At 42.7% G+C, this 27,275-nt stretch overlaps 1 protein-coding gene across 1 annotated transcript in view; it reads right to left on the bottom strand.

Moving 5' to 3' along the window:
• The window catches only part of LOC112254644 (metabotropic glutamate receptor 2-like), a 78,537-nt gene that overhangs the window by 32,508 nt on the left and 18,754 nt on the right, over positions 1-27,275 (bottom strand). The gene's annotated exons all lie outside the window — the stretch shown is intronic.

Here is a 27,275-nt window from a genome sequence, read left to right as displayed (position 1 = left end):
AGAGAATTTGCATTGGAAGAATCTACTATAGAGAGGAGTACTTGGAAAGGGGTTCACTCCAGAGCAATGGTAATACACAGCCTGAGTGTGGAAAGCGGGATAGATAGCAGGGTTTTCAGCTCTCATTCATTCTTAACACAGAAAGAAACCCAGCACAGTGGAAGAACAGAGTGCCTAAATGTAAGAAGACAAAAACACAGCCGAGTATCAACGTGAGTAAAAGTACAGGAGCAGAGAGTGTTGCAGAACTCTTTATTACATTAATGCTAGACATCTCTGGAGTGGTCATTTACACTTGGTGCGTTTGGGAAATTTCCCCAGTGCAATATTAAAGGGAAGAGTACATTTTTAAAAATGCACATTTATTTATTTTTATAATTTAAAAAACTGAAATACCTTATTTACGTAAGTATTCAGACTCTTTGCTATGAGAGTCGAAATTGAGCTCAGGTGAATCCTGTTTCCATTGATCATCATTGAGATGTTTCTACAACTTGATTCCACCTGTGGTAACTTCAATTGATTGGACATGATTTGGAAAGGCACACACCTGTCTATATAAGGTCCCACAGTTGACAGTGCATTTCAGAGCAAAAACCAAGCCATGAGGTCGAAGGAATTGTCCGTAGAGCTCCGAGACAGCATTGTGTCGAAGCACAGATCTGGAGAATGGTACCACAACTTTTCTGCAGCTTTGAAAGTCTCAAAGAACACAGTGGCCACGAGCATTCTTAAATGGAAGAAGTTTGGAACCAACAAACTCTTCCTAGAGTTGGCTGCCCGGCCAAACTGAGCAATCAGGGGAGAAGGGCCTTGGTCAGGGAGGTGATCAAGAACCCAATGGTCACTCTGATGGAGCTCCAGAGTTCCTCTGTGCAGATGGGATAACCTTTCAGAAGAAACCAAGATTGAACTCTTTGGCTTGAATGCCAAGCATCACATCTGGAGGAAATATGGCACCATCCCAACAGTGAAGCATGGTGGTGGCAGCATCATGCTGTGGGGATGTTTTTCAGCATCAGGGTCTGGGAGACTAGTCTTAATCGAAGCAAAGATGAACGGAGCAAAGTACAGAGAGATCCTTGAACCTGCTCTAGAGCGCTAAGGACCTCAGACTGGGGCAAAGGTTCACCTTCCAACAGGGCAACGACTGTAAGCACTCAGCCAAGACAATGCAGGAGTGGCTTCAGGACAAGTCTCTGAATGTCCTTGAGTGACCCAGCCAGAGCCTGGACTTGAACCCGATCAAACATCTCTAGAGAGACCTGAAAATAGCTGTGCAGCAACGCTCCCCATCCAAACTGACAGAGCTTGAGAGGATCTGCAGAGAAGAATGTGAGAAACTCCCCAAATACATATACCCACGAAGGCTTGAGGCTGTAATCGCTGCCAAAGGTGATTCAACAAAGTACTGAGTAAAGCGTCTGAATACTTCAATTAGCACAAACCCCCCCAAAAATTGCTTTGTCATTATGGGGTACTGTGTGTAGGAAAAAAACTATTTAATAAATTTTAGAATAAGGCTGTAACTTAACAATGTGTAGAAAAAGTCAAGGGGTCTGAATACTTTCCGAAGGCACTGTATTTGATGACACAGTGTGAAGTATCTTATCTATTCCTTTTGATCAATTCCATTGATTAATGCTGCATGAAAATCATTTTCAAACTGCATTTGTACAAGATGAGCAAAAATGATCAACAGCAGCAGCCAGTGTTTTTACAGGCTCATAAATATTCCTGTAGGAAGCAGCAGCCTTCACCTCGGCACTGTGTTGACGGTGTTACTATCACCAGACAATCTCCCCCGTGTGATTCATGGCCTATGTGCACCTCATTGGTCTGGATATTTGCTAGACATGTGCTGGTTCTGTTAAAGAATAAAGGACATCCAGCGGCTGGGTGAACAGAGAGAGGGAAGAGATAAGGGAGATTGTGGCAAGAGAGAGGGAGGGAGAGAGAGGAAGGGAAAGAGAGGCCAGAGAGAGAAGAGGAGGGAGAGAGAGACTGTCCTAGCTCACACTGGCACAACCTCATGGAGATGTCATGATGTTTTCAACATGAAAAGCCAACCTACTCTTCCCAGAAGGCTGTCTCAGTGTGCCTCTACAGCAATAACACAATATCTCCACTTCAGCTGTCCTGGGCCATGCTCACTATCACATATGCACAGCAGCATACTCACACACTCTCAAACAAACATTTGCAAACACACACATGCACTCAGTGGCGTACCAGAGTTTCACAACCAAATCATGGCCCGTCTGGACCGCACCAAATCCGAACCAAACATAGACATCTATGATTGGTTCAGATTTGGTCTGGACCAGACCAAAAACCAATGTCTGTGGATATCAAGGCCAGTTCGGACTGCACCAAAAGGAAACGTCCAAAAGGCTCCAGTCTGTGCTAACTGAGGTGCCTACAGTGAATGCCCATCTATGTGGTAAACCTCATGTTTGTAAAATACACTGTTTGTAAAACACAAAAAAAGGATAATAAAAAAAGACATCTAAAAGACGTTGTCTCACATGGTGGCATCAGCACTCACCTAAAAAGCCCATATGCCACTGGTTGAGAGATATTGTCATTATTTTGGGGGAAATTATGTGAGGTTTAATGTGTTGTTGGAGGTGCATCTTGGTCAGCTTAGCTCAGAAAATGAAACCCTCGTCAATCTGACACCATAGGCAGCCGCCTAATGCTGCCTAATGAGATAACAAGGTTGACGAAATCAGGGCAAGGGTTGCTTTCTAGAGAGACATCAGGGATTGTAACATACTCTGTTTCACGGAAACATGGCTCTCTTGGGATATGCTGTCGGAGTTGGTACAGCCACCTGCATTCTTTGTGAGTCGCGCCGACAAGAATAAACATCTCCCCGGGAAGAAGAAGGGCGGGGGTGTATGTTTCATGATTAACAACTCATGGTGTAATTGTAACAGCATACAGGAACTCCAAGTCCATTTGTTCACCTGACCTAGAATTCCTCACAATCAAATTCCGACCGTATTATCTCCCAAGAGAATTCTCTTTGGTTATTGTCACAGCCGTGTATATCCCACCTCAAGCAGATACCACAACAGCCCTCAAGGAACTTCACTGGACTTTATGCAAACTGGAACTCTATATCCTGAGGTTGCATTTATTGTAGCCAGGGATTTTAACAAAGCAAATATGAGAACAAGGCTACCTAAATTCTCTCAGCATTTTGACTGTAGCACTCGCAATGGAAAAACACTGGATTACTGCTACTCTAACTTCCGCAATGCATACAAGGCCCTCCCCTGCCCTCCTTTCGGCAAATCTGACCAAGACTCCATTTTGCTCCTCCCTTCCAATAGGCAGAAACTCAAACAGGAAGTACCCGTGCTAAGGACTATTCAATTCTGGTCTGACCAATCGGAATCCACGTTTCAAGATTGTTTTGATCACGCGGACTGGGATATGTTCCATGAAACCTCAGAGAATAATATCGACGTATATGCTGCAAAATGTTAGTATAGAGACTAAGTGGAGTCGCAATTAAACAGCTCAGACACGAGACATATGTGGCAGGGTCTACAGATAATCACAGATTAAAAAAGGAAAACAAGCCACGCCACGGATACTGACGTCTTGCTTCCAGACAAACTAAACACCTTCTTTGCCCACTTTGAGGATAATACAGTGCCACCAACGTAGCCCGCGACCAAGGACTGTGGGCTCTCCTTCTCCGTGTCTGAAGTGAGTAAGACATTTAAAAGTGTTAACCATCGCAAGACTGCCGGCCCAGGCGACATCCCCAGCCACGTCCTCAGAGCATGCACAGACCAGCTGGCTGGTGTGTTGACGGACATATTCAATCTCTCCCTATCCCAGTCTGCTGTCCCCACATGCTTCAAGATGGCCACCATTGTTCCTGTACCCAAGAAAGTAAAGGTAACTGAACTAAATGACTATCCCCCATAGCACTCACTTCTGTCATCATGAAGTGCTTTGAGAGACTTGTCAAGGATCATATCACCTCCACCTTACCTCACCCTGGACTCACTTCAATTTGCTTTCCACCCCAATAGGTCTACAAACGATGCAATTGCCATCACACTGCACATTGCCCTATCCCATCTGGACAAGAGGAATACCTATGTAAGAATGCTGTTCATTGACAAAAGCTCAGCATTCAACACCATAGTACCCTCAAAGCTCCTCATAAATCTTGAGGCCCTGGGTCTCAAACTCGCCCTGTGCATTTGGGTCCTGGACTTCCTGACGGGCCAGCCCTAGGTGGTGAGGGATGTCCACTGTGCTGATCGTCAACACTGGGGCCCCACAATGGTGTGTGCTCAGCCCACTCCTGTACTCCCTGTTCACCCATGACTGCGTGGCCATGCACATCTCCAACTCAATCATCAAGTTTGCAGACAACACAACAGTAGTAGGCTTGATGTCCAACGATGATGAGACAGCCTACAGGGAAGGAGGTGAGGGCACTCCGAGTGTGGTGTCAGGAAAACAACCACTCACTCAACATCAACAAAACAAAGGAGATGATTTTGGACTTCAGGAAACAGCAGAGGGAGCACCCCCCTGTCCACATCAACGGGACAGCAACGGAGAAGGTAGAGAGTTTTAAGTTCCTCGGTGTACACATCACGGACAAACTGAAATGGTCCACCCACACAGACAGTGTAGCAAAGAAGGCGCATCAGCCCCTCTTCAACCTCAGGAGGCTGAAGAAATGTGGCTTGTCACCTAAAACACTACCAAACTCGTACAGATGCACAATTAAGAGCATCCTGATGGCTTTATCATTGCCTGATACGGCAACTAAACCGCCCACAACTGCATGGCGGTCTGCACAACGCATCACCGGGGGAAAACTACCTGCCCTCCAGGACACTTACAGCACCTGATGTCACAGGAAGGCCAAAAACATCATCAAAGACAACAACCACCCGTGCAACTGCCTGTTCACCCCGCTTCCATCCAGAAGGTGAGGTCAGTACAGGTGCATCAAAGCTAGAATCTGTTTTTCAGTCTCTCGGTTCCACCTCAAGGCCATCAGACTGTTAAACAGCCATCACTAACACAGAGAGGCTGATGCCCACATACAGACTTGAAATCATTGGACACTTTAATAAATGTATCACTAGTCACTTTAATAATGCCACTTGAGTAATGCAAGATATGTTTTCCTCATTTTTATTGTATATATTTAGTTTATATTGTAATCCCACTTTCCATCTACGGACTGAATATACTTTCCTGCAACCCGCTTCACACAATGTGGTACGGATCTGCTATTTTTATACTTTAGAACCGGAACCCCCATCAGAAGCTAGCCATCTAAATAGCTACTAACTACTAGTCAGTCAGCCACTGCTAGCGGTCTTCACCATTCCCTCGGACAGCAGCCAGCTTCAGCTCGGTCAATACCTGCCAGTCTGCCCAGCGCAATATCAACAATCAGCATATCGGACTGCTTTTTCTCTACCACATCACCGGATTCCTACCGCAAGCTCTGGACCATTACACCGGATCATCGCGGCTAGCGAGCTGCAACATGAGTGGCTACTGCTGGCTAATGCCTCTGTCCCGAAGCAAGCACCAGTTAGCCTTGAGCTAGCCTCGAGCTAGGCCCATCTCCCGGCTAGCCGAAGAGGTCTTCCCAGATCATTCTTGGGCTACAATACCTCTTTTGCCAACTGGCCTGGACCCTTTATTGCCAACACGGAGCACCACCGATCCATCATGACTGGTCTGCCGACGTAATCGTCAGAGGAGGTTTCAACAGGCTTTTCCATTGCGACGTTGTCGAAGAGCAATCTGCAAGGCCCGGCCTGCTAGCTTTCTGAATCGCTGTGTCTCCAGCTCACCTAGCATAGTAGCAACTACCGAACGGCTCCCTGACTCACCTATTGCTGCTCATTGGACCCTATGATCACTCAGCTACACATGCCTCTCCCTAATGTCAATATGCATTGTCTACTGCTGTTTAGGTTAGTTATTATTGTTTTATTTCACTGTAGAGCCACTCCCAACATGCTTTAGACAGCTCTTTTGTCTCACCTCCCACACATGCGAAGACCTCATCTGGCTTAACTGGTGCCTCCAGAGACACAACCACTCTCATCGTCACATAATGCCTAGGTTTACCTCCACTGTACTCACATCCTACCATCATCAAGTTTGCGGACGACACAACAGTGGTAGGCTTGATTACCAACAACGACGAGACGGCCTACAGGGAGGAGGTGAGGGCCCTCGGAGTGTGGTGTCAGGAAAATAACCTCACACTCAACGTCAACAAAACTAAGGAGATGATTGTGGACTTCAGGAAACAGCAGAGGGAACACCCCCCTATCCGCATTGATGGAACAGTAGTGGAGAGGGTAGTAAGTTTTAAGTTCCTCGGCGTACACATCACAGACAAACTGAATTGGTCCACCCACACAGACAGCATCGTGAAGAAGGTGCAGCAGCGCCTCTTCAACCTCAGGAGGCTGAAGAAATTCGGCTTGTCACCAAAAGCACTCACAAACTTCTACAGATGCACAATCAAGAACATCCTGTCGGGCTGTATCACCGCCTGGTATGGCAACTGCTCCACCCACAACCGTAAGGCTCTCCAGAGGGTAGTGAGGTCTGCACAGCGCATCACCGGGGGCAAACTACCTGCCCTCCAGGACACCTACACCACCCGATGTCACAGGAAGGCCATAAAGATCATCAAGGACAACAACCACCCGAGCCACTGCCTGTTCACCCCGCTATCATCCAGAAGGCGAGGTCAGTACAGGTGCATCAAAGCTGGGACCGAGAGACTGAAAAACAGCTTCTATCTCAAGGCCATCAGACTGTTAAACAGCCACCACTAACACTGAGTGGCTGCTGTCAACACACTGACTCAACTCCAGCCACTTTAATAATGGGAATTGATGGGAAATGATGTAAAATATATCACTAGCCACTTTAAACAATGCTACCTAATATAATGTTTACATACCCTACATTATTCATCTCATATGTATGTGTATATACTGTACTCTATATCATCTACTGCATCTTTATGTAATACATGTATCACTAGACACTTTAACTATGCCACTTTGTTTACATACTCATCTCATATGTATATACTGCACTCAATACCATCTACTGTATCTTGCCTATGCTGCTCTGTACCATCACTCATTCATATATCTTTATGTACATATTCTTTATCCCCTTACACTTGTGTCTATAAGGTAGTAGTTTTGGAATTGTTAGCTAGATTACTTGTTGGTTATTACTGCATTGTCGGAACTAGAAGCACAAGCATTTCGCTACACTCGCATTAACATCTGCTAACCATGTGTATGTGACAAATAAAATTTGATTTGATTTGATTTGACCCTTGTCTGTACATTATGCCCTGAAACTATTCTACCACGCCCAGAAATCTGCTCCTTTTATTCTCTGTTCCCAATGCACTAGACGACCAGTTCTTATATCCTTCAGCCGTACCCTTATCCTACTCCTCCTCTGTTCCTCTGGTGATGTAGAGGTTGACCCAGGCCCTGTAGCCTCCAGCACCACACCCTATTCCCAAGACACTCTCCTTTGATGACTTCTGTAACCATAAAAGCCTTGGTTTCATGCATGTTATCATTAGAAGCCTCCTCCCTAAGTTTGTTTTATTCACTGCTTTAGCACACTCCGCCAACCCTGATGTCCTAGCCGTGTCTGAATCCTGGCTTAGGAAGGCCACCAAAAATTCTTACATTTCCATCCCCAACTACAACATTTTCCGACAAGATAGAACTGCCAAAGGGGGCAGAGTTGCAATCTACTGCAGAGATACCCTGAAGAGTTCTGTCATACTATCCAGGTTCGTGCACAAACAATTCAAGCTTCTACTTTTAAAAATCCACCTTTCCAGAAATAAGTCTCTCACCGTTGCTGCTTGTTATAGACCCCCCTCAGCCCCCAGCTGTGCCCTGGACACCATATGTGAATTAATTGCCCCCATCTATCTTCAGAGTTTGTACTGTTAGGTGACCTAAACTGGGATATGCTGAACACCCCGGCCGTCCTACAATCTAAGCTAGATGCCCTCAATCTTACACAAATTTTCAATGAACCTACAAGGTACAACCCTAAATTCGTAACAATGGACACCCTCTTAGATAGCATCCTAACCAAATTGCCCTGTAAATACACCTCTGCTGTCTTCAACCAGGATCTCAGCGATCACTGCCTGATTGCCTGCGTCCGTAATGGGTCCGCGGTCAAACGACTACCCCTCATCACTGTTATACGCTCCCAAAAACACTTCAGCAAGCAAGCCTTTCTAATCGACCTGGCCCGGGTATCCTGGAAGGATTTTGACCTCATCACGTCAGTAGAGGATGCCTGGTTGCTATTTAAAAGTGCTTTCCTCACCATTTTAAATAAGCATGCCCCATTCAAATAATGTAGAACTAAGAACAGATATAGCCCTTGGTTCACCCTAGACTTGACTGCCCTTGATCAGCACAAAAACATCATGTGGCGTACTACATTAGCATTGAATAGCCCCCGCGATATGCAACTTTTCAGGAAAGTCAGGAACCAATATACACAGTCAGTTAGGAAAGCTAGGCTAGCTTTTTCAAACAGAAATTTGCATCCTGTAGCACTAATTCCAAAACATTTTGGGACACTGTAAAATCCATGGAGAGTATGAGCACCTCCTCCCAGCTGCCCAAATCTAAGATAATAGAGAATTTCAATAAGCATTTTTCTACGGCTGGCCATGCATTCCACCTGGGTACCCCTACTCCTGCCAACAGCTCTACACCCCCCGCAGAAACCTGCCCAAACAGATCACCAACCATTTTGAATCCCACCGTACCTTCTCGACTATGCAATCTGGTTTCCAAGCTGGTCATGGGTGCACCTCAGCCATGCTCAAGGTCCTAAACAATATCATAACCGCAATCGACAAAAGACAGTACTGTGCAGCTGTCTTCATGGACCTGGCCAAGGCTTTCGACTCTGTTAATCACTGCATTCTTATCGGCAGACTCAATAGCTTTGGTTACTCAAATGACTGCCTCGCCAGGTTCACCAACTACTTCTCAGATAGAGTTCAGTGTGTCAAATCGGAGGGCCTGTTGTACTGACTTATGGCAGTCTCTATGGGGGTGCCACAGGGTTCAATTCCCGGGACGACTGTTTTCTCTGTATATATCAATGATGTTGCACTTGCTGCTGGTGACTCTCTGATCCACCTCTATGCAGACGACAACATTCTGGATACATCTGGCCCTTCTTTGGACACTGTGTTAACAAAACTCCAAACGAGCTTCAATGCCATACAACACTCCTTCAGATGCTTCCAACTGCTTTTAAATGCTAGTAAAACTAAATGCATGCTATTCAACTGATTGCTGCCCGCACCCGCCCGCCCGACAAGCATCACTACTCTGGACGGTTCTGACTCAGAATATGTGGACAACTACAAATACTTAGGTGTCTGGTTAGACTGTAAACTCTCCTTCCAGACTCACATTAAGCATCTCCAATCCAAAATCTATTTCGCAACAAAGCCTCTATGCCCGCAAGGTTCGAGCAAGGCCCCTCCCAAACCCCCCAAAAACAGAAAAACATTTTTTTTATAGGAAAACAGCTAATTTCCTGCAGTTCTACAAATTTGGCCCCCAAAAAAGCTGCGAGGGTGTGTGGTACACCAGTGCATGCACTGCTTCATGAATGCGTGCAGACACACACACACACTCACTCAATACTAAGGAAGTGGAGGTTCAAAGACAATGGCATATGTGTGTTGAAGTATCTCCTTCCCAGGGTACGGCTAACAGACTATAGCAGGAGATTTCATACTTAGAATCAACACCAGTTCACTTCTCAAGAGTTCAGTTGCTTGGCAACCGCCCTTAAAATGTTCCACCAGGTGGAAATGTGACCCGGGTTGGACACTAGAGGGGAGGATCTCTCTCATCAGAGCTGCCCTCTCCTTGCCGAGTGATACGGGGCTACCATACTGTAATCGGTCACTTATATATGCTCTGCCAGGGACCCCACAGTCACTACAGCAGACCACACACACTGCTGCTAAAGCTGTCATTCGGGAAAAGGAAGGAAGGAATTAATGTATAGGCATGCATGTGTCACAGGCTTTGGTTTTTCCATTTATTTTCAACGTTAGCAGGTTAGAACGTGGGGCGCACTGACTCGTTAGTCACTATGTGTTACACCTGTGCTGGTTTGTCCATCTCATTAGTTGAAAGATGTTTCACCTGTGCTGGCCCAGATTATATTTAAGAATGGATGGTCCAGTGCTCCAGTTGTGGAGGGTTAACAAATTTAGTTGGCTCTCGCCATTTGATTTCTAGAAAAACAATCCTTTATCTGATCTTCCCTGTTTTTGTTTTGCTTCCTGTCTTTAAGTTTGATGTGAGTTTATCTTTTGTTTGCTTCTTGTTGGGCAAATTTTATGGGAGCTCATGGTGGGTGTCTTCGGTCCCAGTTGTTGTTGCTAGTCAACTTTCAGTAGAGACCACAATGAGTGTCCTTCAGAACCCCTCTTAAAACTCCCACCTGTTTTGTTTTGGTTGTTGTCTGTGACTCTTTCTTAATTCCCCCTTCTGTTTGAGTGACAATGTTTGGTTTTCTTTCTGGGGAACGTAACACATGCATATCTTAAATTGGGTTGGCACTTCATCTTGACAGGTTTGTCTTCTGAAGCCCTTGCAACTCTATCACTATCTCACTCAGGTCTCATCCATCTTCATCAACCCATTCCCATCCGTTCTGTCTCAGATTGAGCATTGTACAAAATGGTAATGACATTGCGTGTCTCCGATCCAAGTGTTCAGGAGATCCTTCCAACTGGGATCGACTTCCCTTATTGTCTAGCTAAGCAAACTGGGAGCAGGCTAAAATGTTGCCACACAGGATATAAAGGCATTCATTCACATGTAAGATGGACAGTGCACACACTCATTCAGTGGTGCAGAGGAAATTATGTGGATTGTGAGACTGTATGAATAGAGTTCTGCTGAGCCACTGAATAATCCAATCACATGTAATTTATTTATGATTTGGAGGAGCATGTTCTTTACATTTCCTCATGAATTATGCATTTCCACTGCATGGCTTTACTGATACGTTTCATAATTATTGTCATTTCTGGCATGAATTCGATCATGTGTGCACAGCCATGTAATATCCACTGGGTGAGTCGCGTGTTCCCAGAAATTTGCACTGTCTAGAACCAGAAGAAAACCGCTGAGGACTAAAAATAGCTATTGTTTTTCCTCTTTAAGATAAGAATGAGATGTTTGAGCTCTCTGCTAGCACAGCCGAGAACCTAATTATCATAGTATAAATTAGGATGATTTTTCTGGGTAGTAAATGTCAACCAATGTTTTCGTAAGTGTGTGTGTGTGTGTGTGTGTGTGTGTGTGTATTTGTGCGTGCGTGCGTGTTTGCCTGCATGTGTGTAATTATGTGCGTCTTCTCCTATCAGATGTTGCCATCTCGTTCACCTCTAAATGGCACCCTGTCTCATTAATTAGAGAGTCTCAGGCTGCGTCTGGGGAATGTGCTAAAACATTCCTCTTTAAATAAAAGGAGGATTCTGGGATACGCAGAAGGAACTCAAAAGCTCTTTTTCACTCTCAAAGAGCACAGAAGGAAGAGCCTTTGTTTTTACACACACACCCCCATCTTTCATCTCTGTTAAGAATAATCAATACTTATGTAAATAAGGTATTTCTGTTTTTTATTTTTTATACATTTGAAAAAAATTCTAACAACCAGTTTTGCTTTGCCATTAGGGGGTATTGTATGTAGATTGATGAGTGATTTAAAAAAAAAAATCTATTTTAAAATAGGCTCTAACGTAGCAAAATTTTGAAAAAGTGAAAGGGCTGAATACTTACCAAATGCACTGCAGTTTGAGGGTGTTTTAAACAACAGCTGTAAGGCGCAAAGCCTTATTTGCATATTTCCCAGTGTGCCTTGCCTTTCGAATGAATTGTAGAGTTACCGCCCGTGACAGAAACATGGTTGTTGAAATTATATATTTTCAGTCCTGTGGCTATAAGCAAATATGATTTCATTAAAATTAAAACACTTAAGACAATACATCACAAGGCCTTACTTGGAGGGCCTAGTTTTACCCTTATACAGTGACCTAAAATAACTGGTTTACAGGCCACAGCTGGCAATAAGTCCACTAACTGATTGGACTACCTTAGAAAATGTAAATTATTTATCTTTGTGTAGCATAAGATTAATTAATCAATCAATGTACATACAAAAACATAGATATTGAAACAAACATAAAAAAAATTAAAATCTACCTGCAATAGAGCATGCTGGGAAATATGACAATGATGGGCACGGTTTTTAGTGTTTCACTCTACACAGAGTAAGGATGACACAATCACGCTCAAATCAGGTTATTAACACCAACACTAGGGTTATTTTACACCAATGAGTGTTAATAACTATTAACAGAGATAATTTAACTCCTGAATCAACACTAGAGATGTTTAAAAAAAATCTTCAACACTAGGTAACACTGACCTATTCTCTTTGTAGCAGTGTCAGTGAGTCATGTTTAACAGGACTGTTGTTGAGGGTAACGCTGCTGGAGCCTCTGCAATACTTTAATTAGAGCCTAGCCCCAAGGCTAAATGTTCCTCGCTGTAATTGTAGAATATACTGCATCACTAATTAACACACGCATGGCTGTTGATGAAAACAGCGCTAAAGTTCTCTCAATACTCATTGATACCCACTGAAATGTCGGTATCTGTGAAAACAGCACAGCAGCATACCACCCTGCATCCCACTGCTGGCTTGCATAGGAAGCTAAGCACGGTTGGTCCTAGATGGGAGACCAGATGCCGCTGGAAGTGGTGTTGGGGGGCACCTGCTGGCCAGGCCCCAGGATAGATCCACCCACAGATCACATCTGACTCTGGGACACAACAACAACCCCACCGGCAGGCTGCAGCAGAACCAACCTGCTCACTGTGACCAGTCCAGACTCCAGAGTGGCGGCGGCCATGTTCTGCTGCATCTTCAAGGCGATGGGGACGTTTACCAGGGGATTGTGAGGTGTTCTGTGGCCTGACTGGCTGACTAGCCCATCTCCCTGTAGGTTCACCATACATCAGATATGATCACCTGGGGTTCACCCGGATGGCCCAGACAAGGCCCCTAGTCTGGTATTATACAGGGAGAGGAGGGGGCTGATGAGCCATAGGCTTCAGAGCTGTAAAACCTGCAGCTAGTGTAAAAGATGCCCACACACACTCATTACTCACTCCGCCTGCATATCTCTGAATAACATAATCTCTGGCTCACTCTGACTACCTGTTAGGAGCACAGGAAATCCTTGTTTATGGGGCCATCAATCAGTCTCTATGAATCATAGTCCGCACAATGTGAGCCTTTGTAGGAATTACATCAGCCGCAATCGTGATGACGGTACAGTGTGTTTGCGAAGCCAAAGTGCGACATTAAGACATGAATGATAAAGGAAGTGCAATACAAGAGAAGATTAGTCTTAATAATTGAGGGCTAGTTTGCTCAGCACAAGGCTGAACAAAACGCCCTATAAAGCACAGACAGTGGTGTCGCGATGAAGGTGATGAAAGATTTACACTCCCTGGAACCCTGTGGAGCGGTCTGGGCCAAGTTCATTCAACCTTACTAGACTCGGTCTAGTTCATCAGACAGACACCTACTGGCCCACCAGCTCACCACTACAACATAGAGAGCAGTGGAGGCTCCTGAGAGGAGGAAGGGGAGGACCATCCTCTACAGTGAATAAAAATTGAAAAAATAAAATAAAATAAAAATAATAATAATAGTACAATAATAGTATAAATAGTCATCAAATAATTGATTAAAACACACTATTTTGCAAAGAAGGTATCCAGTAGCCTCCACAGCACCATGGTGTAACCGGAGGACAGCTAGTTTTTGTTCTCCTCTGGGTACATTGACTTCAGAATAAAGGTAAAATAAAATAAAAACTTCAATACAAAACCTAGGAGGCTCATTGTTCTCAACCTGTTCCATAGACTTACACAGTAAATATGACAACTTCCAGAGGACGTCCTCCAACCTATCAGAGCTCTTGCAGCATGAACTGACATGTCCACCAAATCAAAGAATCAGAGAATGAATCTAGTATTGAATGCATAAGCTACAGCTAGCTAGTACTGCAGTGGATAACATGTGGTGAGTAGTTGACTCAAATAGAGAGAAAGACAGTAGTTGAACCATATTCATTTCTTTCATGATGAAAGAGAAGTGAGAAATAGAGATATCATTTTTTTCCACTTACAGCTGAAGTCGGAAGTTCACATACACCTTAGCCAAATACATTTATACACCGTTTTTCACAATTCCTGACATTTAATCCTAGTAAAAATTCCCTGTATTAGATCAGTTAGGATCACCACTTTATTTTAATATAATGTGAAATTCCCGAATAATAGTAGAGAATTTTATTTCAGCTTTTATTTCTTTCATCACATTCCCAGTGGGTCAGAAGTTTATATACACTCAATTAGTATTTGGTAGCATTGCCTTTAAATTGTTTAACTTGGGTCAAATGTTTCACTTAGCCTTCCACAAGCTTCCCACAATAAGTTAGGTGAATTTTGGCCCATTCCACCTGACATAGCTGGTGTAACTGAGTCAGGTTGGAAGGCCTCCTTGCTCGCACACACTTTTTCAGTTTTGCCCAAACATTTTCGATAGGATTGAGGTCAGGGCTTTGTGATGGCCACTCCAATACCTTGACTTCGCTGTCCTTAAGCCATTTTGTCACAACTTTGGAAGTATGCTTGGGGTCATTGTCCATTTGGAAGACTCATTTGCGACCAAGCTTTAACTTCCTGACTGATGTTTTCAATATATCCACATCATTTTCCATCCTCATGATGCAATCTATTTTGTGAAGTGCACCAGTCCCTCCTGCAGCAAAGCACCCCCACAACATGATGCTGCCACCCCCGTGCTTCACGGTTGGGATGGTGTTCTTCGGCTTGCAAGCATCCCCCTTTCTCCTCCAAAGATAACGATGGTTATTATGGCCAAACAGTTCTATTTTTGTTTCATCAGACCTTTTCTCCAAAGAGTACAATCTTTGTCCCCATGTCCAGTTGCAAACCGTAGTCTGTATTTTTTATGGCGGTTTTGGAGCAGTGGCTTCTTCCTTGCTGAGCGGCCTTTCAGGTTATGTTGATATAGGACTCGTTTTACTGTGGATATAGATACTTTTGTACCTGTTTCCTCCAGCATCTTCACAAGGTCCTTTGCTGTTGTTCTGGGATTGATTTTCACTTTTCGCACCAAAGTACGTTCATCTCTAGGAGACAGAACGCGTCTCCTTCCTGGGCGGTATGACGGCTGCGTGGTCCCATGGTGTTTATACTTGCGTACTATTGTTTGTAAAGATGAACGTGGTACCTTCAGGCGTTTGGAAATTGCTCCCAAGGATGAACCAGACTTGTGGAGGTCTACAATTTTTTTTCTGAGGTCTTGGCTGATTTCTTTTGATTTTCCCATGATATCAAGCAAAGAGGCACTGAGTTTGAAGGTAGGCCTTGCAATAAATCCACAGGTACACCTCCAATTGACTCAAATGATATCAATAAGCCTATCCGAAGCTTCTAAAACAGGACATAATTTTCTGGAATTTTCCAAGCTGTTTAAAGGCACAGTCAACTTAGTGTATGTAAACCTCTAACTCACTGGAATTGTTATACAGTGAATTATAAGTGAAATTATCTGTCTGTAAACAATTTTTGGAAAAATTACTTGTGTCATGCACAAAGTAGATGTCCTAACCGACTTGCCAAAACTAAAGTTTGTTAACAATAAATTTGTGGAGTGGTTGAAAAATTAGTTTTAATGACTCTAACCTAAGTGTATGTAAACCTACGACTTCAACTGTACTTAGCTAGCAAATGCAGCTATCTAGTTTAGCCTACTGAAACACCCTGCTCAAACAGAGGTATGCTATGTTAGCTAACTGGCTATGACTTTCCAACACAACACTGGAACTCCTCCAAGGTAAGCTTTTTGTTTTACTAATTTATTGCCACTGGGGCCTGCCGGTGTAACTGCTTACTGACTGTACACTGTAAAGTTACTGCATGATTGTAGCAAGTTTACAAACGTGTTAGTTCTATTAGCTATGCTAAATATGACCCTACTGTAGCTAATATGGTGACAACGATGTAGTCTGTGTGTAGTGGTTTGGCTTGGGAAGGTTTTATCGTCTGGTCACATGCAGCTGATGTGTTGTGCATTGAGGTTCACAAGCGAAGGGAATTTTAAATTTGTCTCTCGACCTGTGTGCACCTACGTTGTAAACTGTCATTCATAGGCTAGGTTTTAGCAACCTCATGATGGGTATATGGAAAATTTGAGTATCAATTAGCCTAAACCTATTGCTGTTACATTGAGCTGGGTGAATGGAATATGAATGACAGTCATTCAAAATGCTGTCATAGAAATAAGACCATGCTTATTAAAAAAACAACACGTCCTCCCTCATCTTAAACTGCACTGACCACCACTGATAGAGAGTGAGAGGGAACTCCTTCGTCAGCACAAATAGCAGCACAAACAGATCAGGTACCAGGCTATCCCCTTCACCCTCTGAGACTGTGTGTAGAGGGTTATCCAAAGGCTGGGGGCATCGTCAGGCAGGCAAGTGGGTCTATTCAACCCGCTGAAAAATTCAGTGGAGCAACTGCGTGTATAGCTGGGGAAGAACTGAAAACAGAGGCTGATAATAGCAGCTCCATAAATTAACACAGGACAAGGGCATGCTCCCCGAGAGGAGACAGTAGCCCCAGATATAGTCCTTCACCAAAGTTACACTTCGTTTGTCAAACCTGTGTTTGCATGCCCTCCATCCCCTCTCTCTATCATTTGAATCTCTCTATTCCCTACCTCCTCACAGGAGCTTTCTCTCTATGCTAGGTATTTATGTTTGTTTTAAGGAATACGCTGTACATTAGATTAGAATTAGTATTAGCACATTGCTGTGTTCAGTCTGATATTTTCTACTTAAAATGTAGCTCGTTGTAGTGGAGTCTCATCATTATCTAGCATTTAGATGATGGCTAGATCAGTGCATGTGTTGCACTGTCTCTGGATCCCCCTCTCAGCCTGTTGACAGGAGAGGGAAATTAATGATTAACAAATAGTTAAAATAATTCTCAAATGACCCCTTAAACTATAGGGATAACACACGATGTCATCAGTATCTAAAATGAAGCACTGTGTAGCATTCACCAAAGCACCCCAGAGAGGAAGCCATCCCAAGCGTTTTACATACCTTTATTACATACTTTCATCCTGTTATATGGGCATATCTCATGCAGAGAGCAGTCCCTCCCCCACTGGCTAGAATGGTCCACTCTATTATTCATCCAGCCCTTCCTGCCTCCCAAGCAGCCTAGGCATTCTGCCTATGAAGCAGAGCACAGTAAGGGGAAGAAAGGACTGCAAAGATTCCATCTGGAGGTTTAATAATGGCTTGGACCTTAATTGAAATCTATTGGTGGTCTGTGGCTGTATGGGGAGGGATCATTTTAGGCTAGAGAAGCTCCTATGATAGAGCTGGAACGGAGTTGTGAATGTGTGTATGTAAATGCAGGTGATCGTGTTTAGAGTGTGTAAGAGAATGTCCACAATTCTCTCGCTCTCTCTCACTGTTCAAATTGATCAGAAATACAGTGTAGACATTGTTAATGTTGTAAATGACTATTGTAGCTGGAAATGGCGGATTTTTATGGAAAATCGTACAGAGACACATTATCAGCAACCATAATTCCTGTGTTCCAATGACGTTATGTTAGCTAATCAAAGTTTAGCATTTTAAAAGGCTAATTGATCATTAGAAAACCCTTTTGCTATTATGTTAGCACAGCTGAAAACTGTTGTTCTGATTAAAGAAGCAATACAACTGGCCTTCTTTAGACTAGATGAGTATCTGGAGCATCAGCATTTGTGGGTTCGATGACATTATCAAAATGGCCAGAAACAAAGAACTTTCTTCTGAAACACGTCAGTCTCATCTTGTTTGAGAAATGAAGGCTATTCCATGCGAGAAATTGCCAAGTACTGAAGGTTTCTTACATCGCTGTGTACTACTCCATTCACAGAACAACGCAAACTGACTCTAACCAGAATAGGAAGAGGAGTGGGAGGCCCCGGCGCACAACTGAGCAAGACACCTCACAAGTCCTCAATTGGCAGCTATGTCTACACTGTATTTCTGATTAATTTGATGTTATTTTAATGGACAAAAATGTGCTTTTCTTTAAGAAACAAGGACATTTCTAAGTGACACCAAGCTTTTGAACGGTAGTGTATATACAGTGCATTCGGAAAGAATTCAGACCCCTTGGCTTTTTCCACCTTTTGTTACGTTACAGCCTTATTCTAAAATTGATTAAATATTTTTTTCCCTCATCAAGCTACACACAATACCTCAATGACAAACCGAAAAAAGAAATACCATATTTACATAAGTATTCAGACCCTTTGCTGTGAGACTCAAAATTGAACTCATGTGCATTCTGTTTCCATTGATCATCCTTGAGATTTTTACAACTTGATTGGAGTCACCTGTGGTAAATTCAATTGATTGGACATGATTTGGAAAGGGTGTCAAAACATTTCTGCAGCATTGAAGGTCCCCAAGAACACAGTGGCCTTTAGCAGAAGAAGTTTGAAACCACCAACTCTTCCTAGAGCTGGCCGCCCGGCTAAACTGAGCAATCGGGGGAGAAGGGCCTTGGTCAGGCAGGTGACCAAGAACCCAATGGTCACACTGATAGAGCTCCAGAGTTCCTCTGTGGAGATGGGAGAACCTTCCAGAAGGACAACCTTCTCTGCAGCACTGCACCAATCAGGCTTTTATGGTAGATTGGCCAGATGGAAGCCACTCTTCATTAAAAGGCATATGAGTTGGAGTTTGCCAAAAGGCACCTCAAGGACTCTCAGACCATGAGAAACATGATTCTCTGGACTGATGAAACCAAGATTGAACTATTTGGCCTGAATCCCAAGCGTAACATCTGGAGGAAACCTGGCACCATTCCTACGGTGAAGCATGGTGGTGGCAACATAAGTTTTACAAGGACAGGGACTGGGAGACTATGCAGGATCGAGGGAAAGATGAACGGAGCAAAGTACAGAGAGTTCCTTGATGAAAACCTGCTCCAGAACACTCATGTCCTCATGGAAGGTTCACCTTCCAACAGTACAACGACTCTGAGCACACAACCAAGACAACGCAGGAGTGGCTTCAGGACAAGTCTCTGAATGTCATTAAGTGGCCCAGCCAGTGCCCGGACTTGAACCCGATCAAACATCTCTGGAGAGATCTGAAAATAGCTGTGTAGCGACGCTCCCCATCCAAACTGACAGAGCTTGAGAGGACCTGCAGAGAAGAATGGGAGAAACTCCCCCAAAAAACACGTGTGCCAATCAATGCCAAGCTTGTAGCGTCAAAGCCAAGAAGACTCAAGGCTGTAATAGCTGCCAAAGGTGCTTCAACAAAGTAATGAGTAAAGGGTCTGAAAACTTATGCAAATGTGATATTTCAGTTTTATTTTTTATACACAGAAACATTTTTGCTGTGTCATTATGGGGAATTGTGTGCAGATTGATGAGGGATTTAAAAAAAATATATACATTTTATAATAAATTGTAGAAGAAGTCAAGGGGTCTGAATAGGGCCCCCAATTAGTAGGCCTTTCATCACGTGCTTTTGTGGCACTTTCCTTGCTTAGCCTCACCAGTCAGTCGCTACTGCTGCTACTGTTACTGCTGCTGAGAGTAATCATGCTGTCACTAGTCATACCATCAGCCCATCCTCCTCAACCCAACATCTGCTGCGTGTCTTCATCTGACAGTCCCACTGCTGGAGTGTGAATTACCAGGGAAGAGAAGATCTCCTCTAAATCCTCTAAATGAAATCAGCCAGGCATATGGGCAAACAGGTAAACAGATCTGCCATACAGAACCCATTTTCATTAAAGCTCCTGTGTTAACATTTCACTAAACATGAAGCACCGTAATTGCTTGCCGGTACTTTAGTTTAAGTAGAGACAGTTTATATGATCATCAATCATCGTGTCCCTGCTCTATTCTATGGAGCGGAACCCTGGCTATCTGGACAGTGACATAGATTTGCAGAACAGTTGCTGCATCAGTATTTATCTTGCATGGGTTGGGATTGTTCAAAACCCAAGAGTTAGAGATACATTTAGAAACTAGGAGCAATTCAGTGTTTGGTTAGAAGAAGAAAAAACATCTCCTTATATCAGAAAGTATATTTAGCAAGAATCTAAGAAAACTCTCTGTACTTATAACCAGCAACCATACACCGAGTATACCGAACATTAGGAACACCTTCCTAATATTGATTTGCACCCCCCTGCCCCCCATATTGTCAGGGCAGGGATGCTGGACCATGTTGACTCCAATGCTAACCACAGTTGTGTCAAGTTGGCTGGATGTCCTTTGGGTGGTGGACCGTTCTTGATACACACGGGAAACTGTTGAGTGTGAAAAACCCAGCACCGTTGCAGTTCTTGACACAAACCGGTGCGCCTGGCACCTACTACCAGACCTCGTTCAAAGACACTTAAATCTTTTGTATTGCCCATTCACCCTCTGAATGACACACATAAACAATCTATGTCTCAATTGTCTCAAGGCTTGAGCATTATTCTTTAACCTGTCTCCTCCCCTTCATCTATACTGATTAAAGTGGATTTAACAAATAACATTAATAAGGGATCATAGCTTTCACCTGGATTCACCTGGTCAGTCTGTCATGGAAAGAGCAGGTTTTTTTCAGTGTTTTGTATACTCATTGTAGGTAAGATCCAGGTATGAGTTTATAGAATAGAGCAGCATAAACAAAGCTCATTAGCATGTATTTAGGGTGGGCCCAGCCCCGAAAGTGACTATTTACACTCTATGCGAAAGGTTTCATTCTCTTCTCAGGAATTCAGCCTTCTCTGTGTTGCTCTCCAACCCATTCTGTCACACCTCTGTGAAGCAGAGGTTCTGTTGCGATAACATCCTGTAGCGCTTTCACTTTGTTCCTGACCTGCACTGGTGAGATACACTGTCTCTTTTTCTCTCACCACCCTAGGGACTCTTGAGGCATGGCCTTTCAGGCTATGACTTCTCTTTCTATCTCCCTCTCTGATCATGCCTAGAATAATGTATTGTCATGATAGTATTGTAACTTAAGCTTATTGCATTGTATAATGTTATCATTCATTTTAGAACAGAACATTCTCAGAACTTTCTTGACCTTACTATTATTTTAACTCAACTATAGTCTCTTGCATACTACTAAATTATCTTTATGGAGTCAGATATTCAGTTAAATAGACTTAGATATTAATTACATAGTCTTATTATGGGTTGCATGTGAGGTACTGAATATAATAATACATATATGATAAATATTACCCCACTTTTGTACATGGTGACCCCAACGTGATATATTATACAGATCATTTGGGCTAAACTGGTATTTATTCCATTAGATTTCCTGATATATAACGAACACATGCGTGATGGGGAATATGCAAGCAACGGATCTGTTTGAGAAATGGCAATCAACTCGTATTAGTGATTTGATCAAAAAAGGCAAGAAAAGTCTCACATTTGATTCGAATAGGGATTACATTTTTCAGTACTGGATATATATTGGCATGTAAAAGAAAACATCTAAGAGGATCTTAATTCTAGACCTTGCTGTATCTTTACTTGGCAAAAACGAATTGCGACACAGCAAACTAGGGGTGAGCATGCTTGATACCACTGTGATACCACTATGGGGCGGCAAGTAGTTTAGCGATTATAGTGTTAACCTCACTAGGGTAGGGGGCACTATTTTCACCTCCAGATGAAAAGCGTGCCCAAAGTAAACTGCCTGTTACTCAGGCCCAGAAGCTAGGATATGCATATAATTGGTAGATTTGGATAGAAAACAGTCTGAAATAATGTCTGTGAATATAAAATAACTGATATGGCAGGCAAAAACCTGTGAAAAATCCATCCAGGAAGTGGGATTTTTTTATGTTTGAAGTTTTCCATTGACTGCCTATACAGTATCCAATGATTTAGGACTCAGATTGCACTTCCTATGGCTTCCACTAGATGCCAAGTCTTTATAAATTGTTTCAGGCTTGTATTCTGAAAAATGAGAGAGTTAGACTACCATCTTTTATATTGACAAAGCTATTGTCTGGTTGAAATATTATTGATTATTATGACTAAAAACAACCTGAGGATTGATTATAAACATCGTTTGACATGTTTCTACGAACTTTACTGATACTTTTGGGATTTTTCGTCTGCCTGCTGTGACCGCCTTGGAGCCATTGGATTACTGAACAAAACGCGCCAACAAAACTGAGGTTTTTGTATGTAAAGAGGGACTTTATCGAACAAAACTAACATTTATTGGGTAACTGGGAGTCTTGTGAGTGCAACCATATGAAGATCATCAAAGGTAAGTGATTAATTTTATTGATATTTCTGACTTTTGTTACTCCTCTACTTGGCTGGTAACTGTTTGTAATGTTTTGTGTGCTGGGCGCTGTCTTCAGATAATCGCATGGTATGCTTTTGCCGTGAAGCCTTTTAAAAATCTGACACAATGGTTGGATTAACAAGAAATTAATATTTAAGCCGATGTATAACACTTGTATGTTTTTTGAATTTTTATTATGAGTATTTCTGTTTTTGAATTTGGTGCTCTGCAATTAGCCAGGTGGGACTCTCACACACCCTAGAGAGGTTAATAGAGAAGCTCAAGCATGCAAAAAATAGCAGGTTATTTCTACATGATGCACAGCGAGATTTGTTAGATTAAGCTCCAAAACGACATTTCTGACTCAGATAGACATAGCAGGTTTGTCGCACAGTCAGTCGCACCTATGGGTGTGGTGTGCCCATCCACACCACTCTCTAGTGTGTGAGCAGACCAAGCTACTGAAACAGCCCCTATTGCTGGTACAAAGAGCCCACAAAGCATTATTGTGATTTCTGTAAAAGGGAAGGAAAGGGGATATCAAGTCAGTTGTGCAACTGAATGCATTCAACCGAAAGAATAGCATACGGTCAGGCACTGTTGGAATCTTGGCAGAGGAAATCCTCATTCACATTTCAGGCAGCCTGCCGGCCCACAGAGTAGGACTTCCTATCCAGTTAGGTTCGCTAACTTTTGTCACAGAAGCAGTCATACTATGCAGAGATGTTGAGATTTAGGGAGGGGCTGACCATCTCGATTCTACTTGGAGCATAAAGTAGATTGGGAGCTTTCTCCTAAAATTTAGGCTATAGATTATTTGAAGATGTGTTAACTAATTCTTCCTTTACAACTCAATGGTTTCCACAATACCAGTCAAAACTTTGGACACATTCAAGGATTTTTCTTTATTTTTTACTATTTTCTACATTGTAGAATAATAGTGAAGATATAAAAACTATGAAATAACATATACGGAATCATGTAGTAAACAAAAAAGTGTTAAACATATCAAAACATATTTAATATTTGAGATTCTTCAAAGTAGCCACCCTTTGCCTTGATGACAGCTTTGCACACTCTTGGCATTCTCTCAACCAGCTTCATGAGGTAGACACCTGGAATGCATTTCAATTAACAGGTGTGCCTTGTTAAAAGTTCATTTATGGAATTTCTTTCCTTCTTAATCCGATGAGCCAATCAGTTGTGTTATGACAAGGTAGGGGTGGTATACAGAAAGTAGCCCTATTTGGTAAAATACCAAGTCTATATCATGGCAAGAACAGCTCAAATAAGCAAAGAGAAACGACAGTCCATCATTACTTTAAGACATGAAGATCAGTCAATGCGGAAAAGTTCAAGAACTTTTAAAGTTTCATCAAGTGCAGTCGCAAAAACCATCAAGCGCTATGATGAAACTGACTCTCATGAGGACCGCCACCAGAAAGAAAGACCCAGAGTAACCTCTGCTGCAGAGGATAAGTTCATTAGAGAAACTGCAGTCCAAATGAATGCTTCACAGCGATCACAGATACATCTCAACATCAACAGTTCAGAGGATACTGCGTGAATCATGCCTTCATCATCAAATTGCTGCAAAGAAACTACTACTAAAGTACACCAATAATAAGAAGAGACTTGCTTGGGTCAAGAAACAAGAGCAATGGACATTAGACCAGTGGTAATCTGTGCTTTGGTCTGATGAGGCCAAATTTGAGATTTTTGGATCCAACCGGTGTCTTTGTGAGACGCAGAGTAGGTGAACGGATGATCTCTGCATGTGTGGTTTCCACCATGAAGCATTGAGGAGGAGGTGTGATGGTGTGGGTGCGCTTTGTTGGTGACACTATCAATGATTTATTTAGAATTCAAGGCACACTTCACCAACATGGCTACCACAGCATTCTGCAGCGATATGCCATCCCATCTGGTTTGCACTTAGTGGGACTATCATTTGTTTTTCAACAGGACAATGACCCAACCTCCAGGCTGTGTAAGGGCTAATTGTCCAAGAAGGAGAGTGATGGAGTGCTGCATCAGATGACCTGGTCTCCACAATCACCCGACCTCAACCCAATTGAGATGGTTTGGGATGAGTTGGGCCGCAGAGTGAAGGAAAAGCAGCCAACAAGTGCTCAGCATATGTAGGAACTCCTTCAAGACAGTTGGAAAATCATTCCAGGTGAAGCTGGTTGAGAGAATGCCAAGAGTGTGAAAAGCTGTCATCAAGGCAAAGAAAGGGTGGCTACTTTGAAGAATCTAAAATATAAAACATATCTTGATTTCTTATTTTTTATTTAACTAGGCAAGTCAGTTAAGAACCAATTCTTATTTACGATGATGGCCTACCCCGGATGATGCTGGGCCAATTGTGCGCCGCCCTATGGGACTCCAAATCACGGCCGGTTGTGAAACAGCCGGGAATGGAACCAGGGTCTGTAGTGACGCCTCTAGCACTGAGAAGCAGTGCCTTAGACCGCTATCTTTATTATTATTCTACAATGTAGAAAATAGTAAAAATAAAGAAAAATCCAAACTTTTGACTGGTACTGTATTTGTGACATCTACATACAGAAGGTATTTTTGTGAATGTCCCTGCAAACAATAATTAGTCGACCCCGGGATGTCACGAAATAGTCACATGAAGTCGTCAGGACGTTGTGTCATGGTCCACTTGAGGTTTTGTCTAGTTTCCGGTTGGTCTCTGTTTTTAGGATGTTATTGGGACCAAACCTCCAGGGGGCCATCATGACACAACATCCCAAGAATGTGCTAAAAACGTCCTCGGGGACATCCACGGGACCAACCAGGAACATAGACAAAACCTCCAGTGGACCATGACACAATGTCCTAAAAATGTTCAGGTGACCTTCAGAGGACCATGACACAATGCCCCAAGAATCTCCTAAAAACATCTCAGGGTCAAACTGGGAAATATAAAAAGTTCCCCCAGAGAATGTTCCCTTGGGACCATCATGCAACATCTTAAGGACTAGGAAAATGAAAGCCCTGGGAACTTACAGGGAACTATTGAAAGGTTCCCCAGAGAATGTTCCCTTAGGACCATCACACAATGTCCTAAGGACTAGTCAAATGAAAGTCCTGAGAACATCCTAAAAAGGTCCTAACATTGTCCTCAGTGACGTCCTGGGAACTGACAGGGAACTAGACAAAGGTCCCCCAGAGAACTTTCATTCGGGATCATCACGCAACGCTCCTAGAACATTCTCAAAAAGTGGGATAACGTTGCGCCAAAATCATCAAGGTACCTAATGGAAACGTTGCCGAATGTTCTCAGGACGTCCCCTGTTTGCTGGGGTACTTTTTTATCTACACAGATTGATAGACATAATGTAGTGGCTCCTGTTAAGACACAAAGAATATTTTGTTTTCCTATGCGTAGTACATGTGGCTAAGTCCATCTGAATGTATAGATGTGTGTGTGCTATGAACCGTCATTGCCTTGTTTCTCATAAAATGGCCTTAGAACCTTCACCATTGATATGGTAATGTTGGGTGCTGTAAATTGAGATGCTACACTTCATTTCCAAATTGCTTGTGAAACCACTCTTACCCTATAATTGTATTTATATTGCTTGAAAGTTGTTTTGATTTAACTTCAAGAATTGTTCTTGATTTCCCAGGCTCCAGTCCCCGCAGGAAATTAGAATGTGTTCTTAACTGACTTTCTTGCCTAGTTAAATAAAGGTTAAATAAAAATGTAAAAAATATTTCAAAGTTTTGGTTCTTGTTCATTTTCAAATTATCCAGGCGAATCCATTTTCTCTCAAAGGGATATTAATATTAATTTAAAATACTGTATGTTGTGATCTCTGATCATTTTGATAAAACCACATCTGAAGTTGCTATTGACCAATCCAATCAGATAAAAATAACATTGTATGTTTATTGAAATATTGAATTCATCTGTGATGTCTTGGACAGTCTCTTTGTTTTGCTCTTACAAAGAAGAATGTAGCATTCCTTTCTAGCTTGCTTGCAGGAAGACATTTGCAGGAAGTATATTTGCATGTCTAAAGCAGAAGACAATGCTACCCGCCAAAAGGACCCTCCTGAATTGTTGCTGCTAGGGCCATGGACTACTGGTCTGAAGATTGTCTACAGTGACTACAGTGCTGGTCGTCCAGTTGTGAACACTTCTGTCTGATTCAGAATCAGCTGTGTTCAAGCGAGGATTAAGTAGGGCGGCCCAGCTACTTGAAGTGACTGTTTACACTTTTATTGTCTTCTCAGGAATTTAGCCTTCTCCATGTTGCTCTCCAAACCCCATTCTGTGATGCAGATATTATTTTGTGATAACGTCCTGCAGGTCTGATATTTGATTGGAGCTTAACTTTACATTAATACTATTGAACAAAAACTCAGATTTTGAATTTAAAAAACTCAGATGTTATAAAGGGGTCTCAGATTCATTGTCTCTTTATTCCTGACCTGTGCTGGAGAGATACACCCTTTTTCTCTTTTAGGTTATGACTTCTATCTCTCTCCCTCTCGGATCATGCCTAGAATACTAATGCTAGTATTGTCTTGAGCTTTATGTCATGAATAATGTTATCATTCATTTTAGAATATTAAATATCTGCCTTTGATATAGACCATTCTCAGACCTTTCTTGACCTTACTATTACTTTAACTCAACTATACTCTCTTGCATATTGCTAAATGATCTTTATGGAGTCAGATA

Source organism: Oncorhynchus tshawytscha, linkage group LG07 (genome assembly GCF_018296145.1).
Source record: "Oncorhynchus tshawytscha isolate Ot180627B linkage group LG07, Otsh_v2.0, whole genome shotgun sequence".
NCBI classification, from domain to species: domain Eukaryota; kingdom Metazoa; phylum Chordata; class Actinopteri; order Salmoniformes; family Salmonidae; genus Oncorhynchus; species Oncorhynchus tshawytscha.
This window is presented reverse-complemented; position numbering and strand designations above follow the sequence as displayed.